Below are 10,545 nucleotides of genomic sequence, written 5' to 3' on the forward strand. Positions count from 1 at the left end.
TATCTCATACTTGATATGGTGCCTCTATCGTATTTAGACAGCCACAAGTTGTGATTGCAGTAAAGAAACATGTTTAACCTCCGTAGACACGCAGAGTCACAAGTGGTAGCAGAAACGGGTCTGTCTGTTGAGCACAAACTCCTCAACCATTAATATCTGTTTGACCCTTTCTCATGTTGATCTTCTAGCATCAATAGATTCCAGCACACTCTAAATACTGTGGCGGCACCATGTTTTGAACAGCGCATACCATTAAGGCCGAGTCCTTACCGCAGCAGCCTGGGTTCGAGTCTGTCTTCCCTGTCTGTCTCTCTCACTGTCAAATAAAGCAGAAATGCCAAACAAATCTTTAAATGATGAAGCATGTAATTAAGTATGATAAAACGTCTGCAGTGGCAAGCTGAAATTCCCAATGAGGTAAAAGAATGTGACGGCTCGCTGAATTCAGTGAAACGCCAGAATGACTGTTGTTTTTATAGGTGGATAGAACATGTTGACGTCCTAAAGGCAGCAATTAAAATGCACTTGCCAAGATGTGGTCGGGTTGGTTGAATATGCTCCTTGATTTAAAAACAGAACTCCCTCTGTTTCACTCGAATAATCTTTGAACAGATCTCAAAATGATTGTCCAACATGCTGTGGAACCAGCAAATAAGAGGAAATGTAAAAAAAAGAATAGCGTTTAAAAAGCGTTTAATGTGACCAAGAATAACTTGTGTTTTTGAAGAATGTAAACTCCTCGCTGGCCACCCTTGACAGTATGGTCAAAAACTACACCTCAAGTCAAGTCAAACTTCACACCCGATTCAACTGTTATCAGGCCATTAAATAGGCGTTATCAGTCGCTATAAGCCCCATAGATGCGGGTCATTAGTGACCTACTACGTTGTAAAAGTGAAACTTAAAAGCAACACGTTCTAACACGTTATAAAACTGAATGAAACGTCACGTTTTGGACACAAACAAAAATGCTTCTTTAGGTTTAGGCAACAAAAACACTTAATTTAGTTTATGGAAAAACACCATGTTTTGGGTTAAAATAACTATGAACACAGAGACAACTACACATCTTCGCCAACCTCCACCCCTTATGGAGTTTCACACTGTCTATACTACAGCGCCCGACTTATGCTTCTGCTCCTGTCATAATTACTACGGTCGCTAGAGGTCGCTGTCATCTTCTTTTATGCCTTCTTTCAGTGATCTACCGTGTGAATAGATGATAAATCCTACTAGTGGGTGTAGTTGGCCCCTATTGACCCACATCTATGGGGCTTATAGCGACTGATAATGCCAATTACTAGCCTGACAACAGTATAATTGGTGGAACTTTATTAATATAGCATGTTTAAAAACAACCGCAGTGCTGAACATGTATAATAATATAATACAAATAAATACAAAGCAATAATAAAATGAATGTGTGCATAATAGCAGTAAAAGAGTTGCCAGCGAGAAGAGGTGAGTCTTCAGCAGCGACACCCGCTAAGGTTCCCATGTTGAAGCCCAGATGACAAATGAGACGTCACAGTGTTAACCTGAAAATAATGAACTTCTGAAAGAAATATTTAAAAAGCTGAGTCACATTTATTTTTCTCAATATCTGTTATCACAGATTTAGGACAGCAAACAGATTTTGAATTATGACTAAGCTTGTAGCCAGGTTGCACTGTCTGCAGGTTTCACAGAATATCAGCGCATAGTTTAAGACAGCAACATCTCTCACTGATTAACTGGCTGTCAGCGTGTAATGGGGGCCAGAAATGTATCATTAATATATACTGCTTGGGTGGAAGAATCTGAGGTGTGACTGCACAGAGTAAGCACTTCTGTTTGAAAGAAATTCACTTTTGTGCAAAAAAACCCTGACTTTACCAAATTGATACATGAAGAAAACAGTGTTCATTTGGTAAAAATGTAATTGAAACAGCATGAAGCAGAGTAGCAAACCACACCAGCCCACAAGACCGTGGTCACATGAAGCATCAGATGATAAGGTGAGGTTATTAGGTGAAAGTGCAGAGGATATTATTGTGTGTGTGCAGCGTTAGAGGTTAGGGTGAGACTCAATGATAATGAATGAAGCTGAGTGAAACGAGCTGTAAAAAATTAGTTGACCTTGCACCGCTGAAGCGCCGTCAGCAGGTCCTCTGCACAGCATCAGCACATAGTTGTTAAAGACAACATCTCTTAGTAACCAGAACAGGATGAAGCAATCATAGCATAATGAAAACCAGCGGCTATACATAAAAATAAGAACGCTGGAGGGCCGATGCAGAGCGAATGGAGAGGGTGGAGGTCACAGGGAAATATGGATGAGAACAGAAACTGGCTAAGGGATGATAGTGAGATGATGATGAGACGGGAGGAATAAAGTAGTTGTAATGAGATTTTTTTTTTTAAATAAGAGTGCAGTGAGATGGCGTCAGAGAGGAAAAATGAGCAGAGATGATGAGAAGAGTATGTGCTGCGACAGCCAGTGTAGCTGAAGAGGGATACTCTGATAGACAGGGATGTGACAAGGGCAGGGCAGGCAGGAGAGCAAAGGATGGACATTGAAACAGGGAGCATGGCAGTGTCAAGGAGGATGAAGAATGTGAGAATGGGAAGCAGATGTGTTCACAAGCTCCTCGTCCCTCGGCCCTCGTATCCTGACAGGAAAGCAGGCAGGAGTCACAACAAGAGCTGGAGAAAATACAAGCCTGCTCGGATACACATGCACAGGCCTGTACTAAAACAAAACAGATTCTTTATATTTAATTGTATGCATGCTGCATGACATTTGCATTTGTTGTGGTCGTGGAGCGCCTGCCATAATACTCCGTACTGGGGAGGAACAAATGTACCAGTGACGTGTTGTTACCAGAGTAAGTAGGGAAAGTTTTTATTTATCTATTTATTTATTTATTTTATTTTATTCACAAAATGAATTTACAACCAGTAAGGCAAAAATCATTACAATAACAAAGTTATCATCCTCAAAACTGAGCAGATATCACAATAGACATAAAACATTTACACAGACAATAAAATGAAACAAATACATAAATACATTTTAAAAAAGCACGACATGAATAAAAACAAAGTTAAAATAGGGGGATTAAGCGATCATTGGTTATAGATAGTTTTCAAGTAATACAAAGAGATCTTTGGCATATGAAGATGGGTGGGGTCTTTAAGAATTTTGCCTTATAAATGAAGAATTTGGCTAAAATTTGTAAAACATTAATCATTAGGTCCAATTTTTTGTCTTCAAATAAAACACCAAAAATAACACTATTATGATCAATAGTAGGCATTGCTGTGGATTTGGTTCTTAACCATTCCATGAATTGTTTCCAGAACAACTGGGTATGGGAGCATGAATCAAAGAGTGCACCCAAAGTTAACAAGTCGGTGGACGGGGATCTTCATCTAATTTTCTTTGGACGATTTTGCTGGTGCAGGAAAGGAAAATAAAGGCATAGGTAAGTAAACTGAAGTTTAATATGTGTAGCGTTTAATGTGGAAAGTTATTGGACGCTAAGTTAAGACTAAGAGAAAGGTATAGCCCCACTGTGACTGTCAAAACAGTTCTGTGTCATTTTAATAAAGTCAGTACTATCAGGTCCGGTACAAGTGCTGTATATCATATCATCAATTAAAAAACCCTGGCCAAACTGTTTTGTCAAAAGGAGCATGGTTCTGCCAATTACTGACTTTGCCAACGCTACATGCCTGTTTTTTTAATGATACATTAAAGAGGTGTATACTGTTAATGGATAATGTTTAATACATTAATACCCAAATGTAATATATGTTTCGAGATAATAAGTATATAGCCACGTTTCAGCTTTAGGAAACCAGACTCTTTGCCCCAGCCTGGTGACCCCAACAATAAAATGTCTAGACCCGCCCCTGCTTAAACACAAACAGTAAGCTACAACAGGGCAAACAGCAGCAGTGCAAGTTGAAACCCCCATAGGGCCAGACAGGACAGCAGCTGAATGCTCTGCTGTCCCTCGGGAGGACTGTCCTACTGGTGACCTATAAAGACACAGCAGAAAAGGAGAGCATGATGAGACAAAATAGAGATGCTCCAGAACAACATTTCCTGCTACAATGTAGCACATATGAAGAAATTAGGAAAAACATCTTTACAAAAATTAAATGTAAACTCCAAGATTTTGATTACCTCTCTGACCAAAATAAAATACAACATCTACTTGGTGAAAATAGTGTCATCGCCATAGAAGCTGTAGGATATGTCAGTGCATGTCACAGCCTAAGAGACAACCACAACAACGCACAATAGATGTAACTCACACTCTGCCTTTTATTTACTCCTCTACTTCATGCTTTTTTTTTTTCTTTTATATTTATCCTTTAATATTGCAATATATTGTTATTAATTGTTTTTTATTTGTTTGTTTGTTTTATTGACACAACAAACATTAATTACTTCTTTATTTATGCATGTTCTTTTTAAATATCTATATATTGTAATTTGCTTAATGAATCGTATATATGAATATATATATATGTTTTTGTTTGTATTTTGTTCTTTTTATTTATTATTGAATTGACGCTTAGGCAATATTGTTCACCTGACAGTCATGCCAATAAAGCAAATTGAATTGAATTGAAATTTAATTTCTGCTTTTTTTTTTGCACATGCATGAGATAGCACATTGTCTCTAAATAAAAAAGAGTAAAAACAAAAGTCACATGGAAAAGTCCTGATAAACTGTGATAATGGAACAGAAAAAAAGGCGATAAATTAGCTGCAGGTGTGTCTGCGGCCACAGGAGGGCGCCAGCTCCAATGACGAGACAGCAATCCGGAAGTGTTACGTCATAAATGATTGCGTTCATGGACCGCCGGGTTAGCCGTTCTTCTAATACACCCATGGGGCTAGCACTTCAAACACTATCATTGCATATGGGTTGTGGTTATAATTAGCGTTATTCTACCTTGGCATGGTTTTAAAAAAAGTTGCATCTATCTTAATTAACTATTTTAAGGCTAATTGACACACCCACTGAAGAGCTTCTACCTTCATTAAGGTGTGTGAAAACTGCTTTTTAATCCCTGATGTGATGATAGAGCCTCATTCAGCTCAAAACGTTTTTTAATTTGAGGAGCGCAGTGTATATATATATATGTAAATTTCTTGGGGAAAGTTTTTTGAGTTTTTGTATTATTTTGTTTTTGCTGCTTAAAAAGCCATTTACAAACTATCCCAATAACAGAGTTCAATGCAAAGTTCTGAACATTCTATCAGATACAAACTGCACAAAGTTACGTTTATTCTCATAAGAAATGTTGTTATTGTTGTTAGTCATATAATATATCATTTTAAATCTCTTTTTTGTGCTCTTTATGTTGGAACTATATCCATGGGCACATCCGATCAATATGAAGTTAGTTATAAGTCAATTTTTTTTGTGGCATTCAGAATTTGCCCAATTGCAGCATTAGAGGTCAAAGGTCAAATTCTCTTGACCTCAGTGTCATGACAATGTGACTGATGGATAGATTATAGTCTAAGCTATACAATGATATATAACTCCATGATATTGTGTGTTGGTTTCCCTCTTTTATACTGGATCTATTTGTAAAATGGCGAAAAAATATGGAAAAATTTGAATGATAGAGGGATGAAAAAAGGAGTGATAGCACATAGAAAGCTACCATTGCTGCAATGGTATCATGCATTTTCCAACAATAGGGACATAGACCTTTAAAAAAATCACTATGAGACTTGGTCCCTCCAAAGTGGCACGACCAACCCCCTGGCTCATGGACTAGTGGGACCAGAGACGCCGAGTGGACTGGCTAAGCTTTGAGAATGAAGGAGCAGAGGAGTTGAACCTGGACCAGATTGTGGTGGACTTCCGGGTCTTTCAGACCTTCAGTCAGGTGAGTACCATCAACACATTGCGTCTGAAATTCCATACTAACGTTATATTTAGTACGCTAAAACAGTATGTGAGATATTTTAGTATGTCCAAAACTTTAGTATAAAAGCAGTAGTATGCAAATTGCATACTATTTCTGGTGAAATAGTACAGTATAGCAAAACCTTACACTACGGTGGCATAAATATCCCACAATGTAATGCGTTACAGACAACAACGTTCATGACGGACAGCTCTGTGACGTCACTAACTGTAAATATAAGATTTCACTTTACTAAGCGTAATATATATTTTAAAATCAATTCAGAATTTGATTCCCACAAACCTCTGTTTGGTCACATGAGGTTGGCACAGGTTACCATGGTTACACGTAACCAGCTGGCAAGGAGGCTGTCAAGGTCAAGGTCAAGGAACATTTTATTGTCCCCTAGGGGCAATTTGTTGTACAGTCAGCACTACCACACAGTCATCAAACAACAACAACAATAAACACAATAAATAGCCTGTAAAAGGCAATAAATACAAAAGCTTACAACGTACAACATTACAGGGCATTGTTTAGGAAATCAATGGCAGTCGGAACAAAAGAATTTCTAAGCCTATAGGTCCTGCATTTAGGACGGGAGACTAATTGGAGTCAGGGAGTGACGACATAAATTACTGCTCAGTGCGTCCGAAAAGATGTGTGTTGTACAGTATGTATGTTGAACGATAAGTACAAGAGAGGTGGAGAAAGAATCTCACTTCTTACTGTGCTGTGAAAAATATAAGGATGTGAGAGATGTTTTCTTTGAAAAAAATAAATAACATATATCCTGAGTTCATCCCCATCGCCCCGATCCTCAGTAAATACCATACTTATGTGGGGAGAAAAATCAATCTGCAATATTAGCTGCAAGAATGTTGACTGTTGTCATAAAATGCAGTAACATTTACTCAGGGTAACATTTTAACTGACCTACTTTTTACTTTAGAGTTTTTAGAACTTGAGAACTTGAGAGTTTTTTACACAATGAGTTTTACTTTTTGTTGAGTAAAAGTATTTAAAGTACAATATTCTATTACACTTTCCACCTCTGCGCACATGTACACACACACACACACACACACACGCATGCAGCATCCCATAAGGCACTGCTGTTCTGTATTACTCAAACATTTGATTTAACCAGAAATGAGAACATGGGCCCTTGAAAGCATGATGTCAGCACATATATCATATAGAAGGTACGCACAAAGCTAAAAATTGTGGAAAGCTAAAGGGCATGTCTCTGGTTGTGTCTCAGTGCTGAGCTTGTGTGCAGAGGAGGAACACACACATAAAGACAGGAGCGCAGGGGAAGCGTGAAGATTCCAACACGATTTTTCTAGCCACTGAAAGCCACAAATTTAGTTATTCAGCTATTTCCTGATGCAGATTCCAGTTTGAGACACTCTGTAGGGAGAAATGCACCGACACAGACACACAAGCAGCACACAAAGGCAAAGGCGCCACAAATGACATCAAAGCCCTTTGAGTGGCACAACACTCAAGGGGTTGCGTAGTTGCGTGCAGATGCATTAATAACGGATGTGTATGTGCGCGCTGGCTGGCGTGTGTGTTGCTCACACGTCCCGAGACGACTCTCGAGATCTTAAGAGAGCTGCCCTCTGTGTGTGTCTGACAGCCAAGTGACACTGGTGTTAGCATACCAAAGCCTTGTGTTTCCCAGACTCCATTAAGATGTGGCTACTCCAGCTGGGCTCTGTAGCTCTGCCAAGCGTCTCACACACACTGCAACTACTGTTACACAGCAGGACAGAAAGCAGGGGCATTTTCAGTGGGGATAAATGGAGGAGCACACTTTCAAATGCAGCACATTGCATGCCATCCTTTTTTCTTTAGTTCTGCTGAGGAGAAACAGTGCGGGAAGTGGTGCACCGATTCTGTGGAATACATTTAAACTCCAATGTAGATATTCCACCACTGCCACTTAGCATTTCCTTTACCGAGAGCATAATTAAATTATCGGCCGTCCGTTCTGTTAACTAGCGGAGATACAGAGTTAATGTGCTAAATGCCACAGGGCTGGAGCTGCTCTGATTCAGGGAATCTTAAGTGACCTCTCGTCAAAGCATTTCATTCTGCACTCTGTTTTTCTGTTTTTCTTCCTCTGGGTGACAGGCTTGACAATCGCAACAAGCATCATCTTTGTCTGGGGCTCTGGAAGTGCACATGCACACATACACACAAAGTGTCACAATGATAAGAGTGCAAAGTGGGACTATAAAAAGAAGTGTGCTAAAAAGAGAGGAATCTGGTCCCGAGATGCTGGGATTTTGTTGGTGACTGTGGATCACAAGCCCCGGTGTCAGAGCCAAAAGCAGACAATAATCCTGTGTTTGGGCGAAAGTGTTTGAGAGGGGACGTGATGCTGTCTATATCCGTGCTTACAGTGCAGAGCCCCTCTGTACTCATGCAGGCATTTGGTCTTCAGACTGTAAGGAAACTTAGTTAAGGATAGATATTTTTAGAGGACAGTTTCTGTTGTTATATGAAGTTAATGAGAGAAATTGTCTTAATTTTTGCAGAATACCCTCTTGGACACACTCAATTAACCCAGTCTTGCCTACTGTCATTACTTCTTATAGGCCATGCAGTAAAGTGACAGCAGTCGTTTGAAACTACAGTATATGTACTCCCAGTAGAGCCCTTTAACTGGCAGCTCATGCTCCAACTGTGGCCAGTTTTTGTTGTCTTTTGTTGCCGATTGCTAGGCCCCCAGATGTTCTGCTTGGAGCGTTGTTAAGAACCACGGTATGGCCGCTTGTAACCGCCAAATGTGAAGTTGATTGGATGAATGGTTCTCGAGATATGCAAAGGACAGTCATACATATCTACATACCTACATACCTACATACATACATACCTAGACAGACAGAGAATGCTTCCTTTAGTTTAGATGATGCTGCCACAGCGCCACCTATTGGCTAAATGGTACCAAATTTGTCTTGGTCACTCAGACATCATATCTTCATATGTCCACCAAATGTGGTCGCAATAGCACAAAGCGTTCTGGAGACATGACATTTTTTTTAATACAACATCAAAACTTCCAAAAAAATAACGAGGCACCTTTCCGCTCGGTCCAGAGATGTTCTGTACCGAATTTGGTGACGAGGAGTAGCAAAAAAAATCTGAATTGGACACAATTAAAAATGGTGGAAAATGTAAATGGGCGTGGCTTATATACATCACACCGGCAATACGTCATCCAGAGTGGACTCGCATGACCACGCCCCCTTTTGGGGGAGAACAATCCTGAGTCCCTCATAGACGGGAACAGCATAAACAGAATAAGTTGAAACATGTCTCCAAACTTCTACGTTAAACAAACTGGTAATAGTAATAACGCTACGCCGAAGAGTTGCTGTGTAGTTGGCTGTACCAACAATAAATTAAAAAAACACTGATCTCCAATTTGTTCCCTTGCCGTGTCCTAGAAAATATATAATAGAGGGGCTTCATGGCTCCAAGCTATAGACTAGACCAGCATTGTGAAATTCGCCGAGGCTGCGCTCCCTTTTGGGGGAAAGAAACTCGCTGTCACATGAGAGAAAATGCTGAAAAGCTGTTGTGTAGAGGGTAAACCGAGGCTTTCACACTGAGATTTGAGGCACATACGATACGTGAATATTCACTGTTAGTGTGGAAAATCGCTAAATGATGCTGGTGACAGTGACTAACATGGCTGACTAACGTTAGTTTGAGTGTGAGGCTGCTGCAGAAATACAGTCACGCATTAACGTTAAAGCATCATCAGACTGTTGTCTCCAACTAAATCTCAGCCTATAGATCAAACAGTTGGCTATTAACACGTTGGTTATTTACAAACAACAGTTAGCCTAATGTGCTTCAATCAAATATGTATAGAAGTCTGGATAAGCAACATCCGGCCACTGTGTTGGACGGGGGAAGACTGAAGGGACATGGCGGCAATGAACCAGGTTCAGGCAAGGTCGCAAAATAATTATTAGACATGTGTATAAAACAAACGTTTGTATAACAAGAGATAAATGCATATGAATTTGTCAAAATTACAATACAAACATATGTCTATGGGATCTTCGTATTTCTATCCCCCAAAAGGGGACGTGGCGTTGACTTTTCTTACCCGTATGTGCTGGTCTGATCTGTCTAGACCCATGAAATCCAGAAAAAAAGATTTTTGTTTCTGAAAGTTACAGTTCATACTGTGAGTTACAGGCCAAGACATAAAGTTCATTGTTATTGCGCCACCATCTGGTCAAATAGTACCACATTCAACACTGTAATCCCTTTGGTCCCCGGCAATACACCCGCCAAGTGTGAAGTAGATCGGATGAACGGTCCTCGAGATATGTGAAGGACATTCAGACAGACAGACAGACAGACAGACAGAGACTCCTGAATTTAGAGATGAAGAGTAAACTAAATGTCATTTTACGGTTTGCACTCTGTACAGTATTCAAAGCATGCAGTATAACCACATTATTATTCAGAATAGTGAAAATAGAGCCACTGACCACACTGTGAGGAAATGCTTGGGCAGAGGCAGCGGTTCCAGACGAGCACACTGAAAGCAGATGGACCTCAAAAAAAAAAAACACAGGCAGGGGGACGGGG

Source organism: Sebastes umbrosus, chromosome 6 (genome assembly GCF_015220745.1).
Source record: "Sebastes umbrosus isolate fSebUmb1 chromosome 6, fSebUmb1.pri, whole genome shotgun sequence".
NCBI classification, from domain to species: Eukaryota; Metazoa; Chordata; class Actinopteri; order Perciformes; family Sebastidae; genus Sebastes; species Sebastes umbrosus.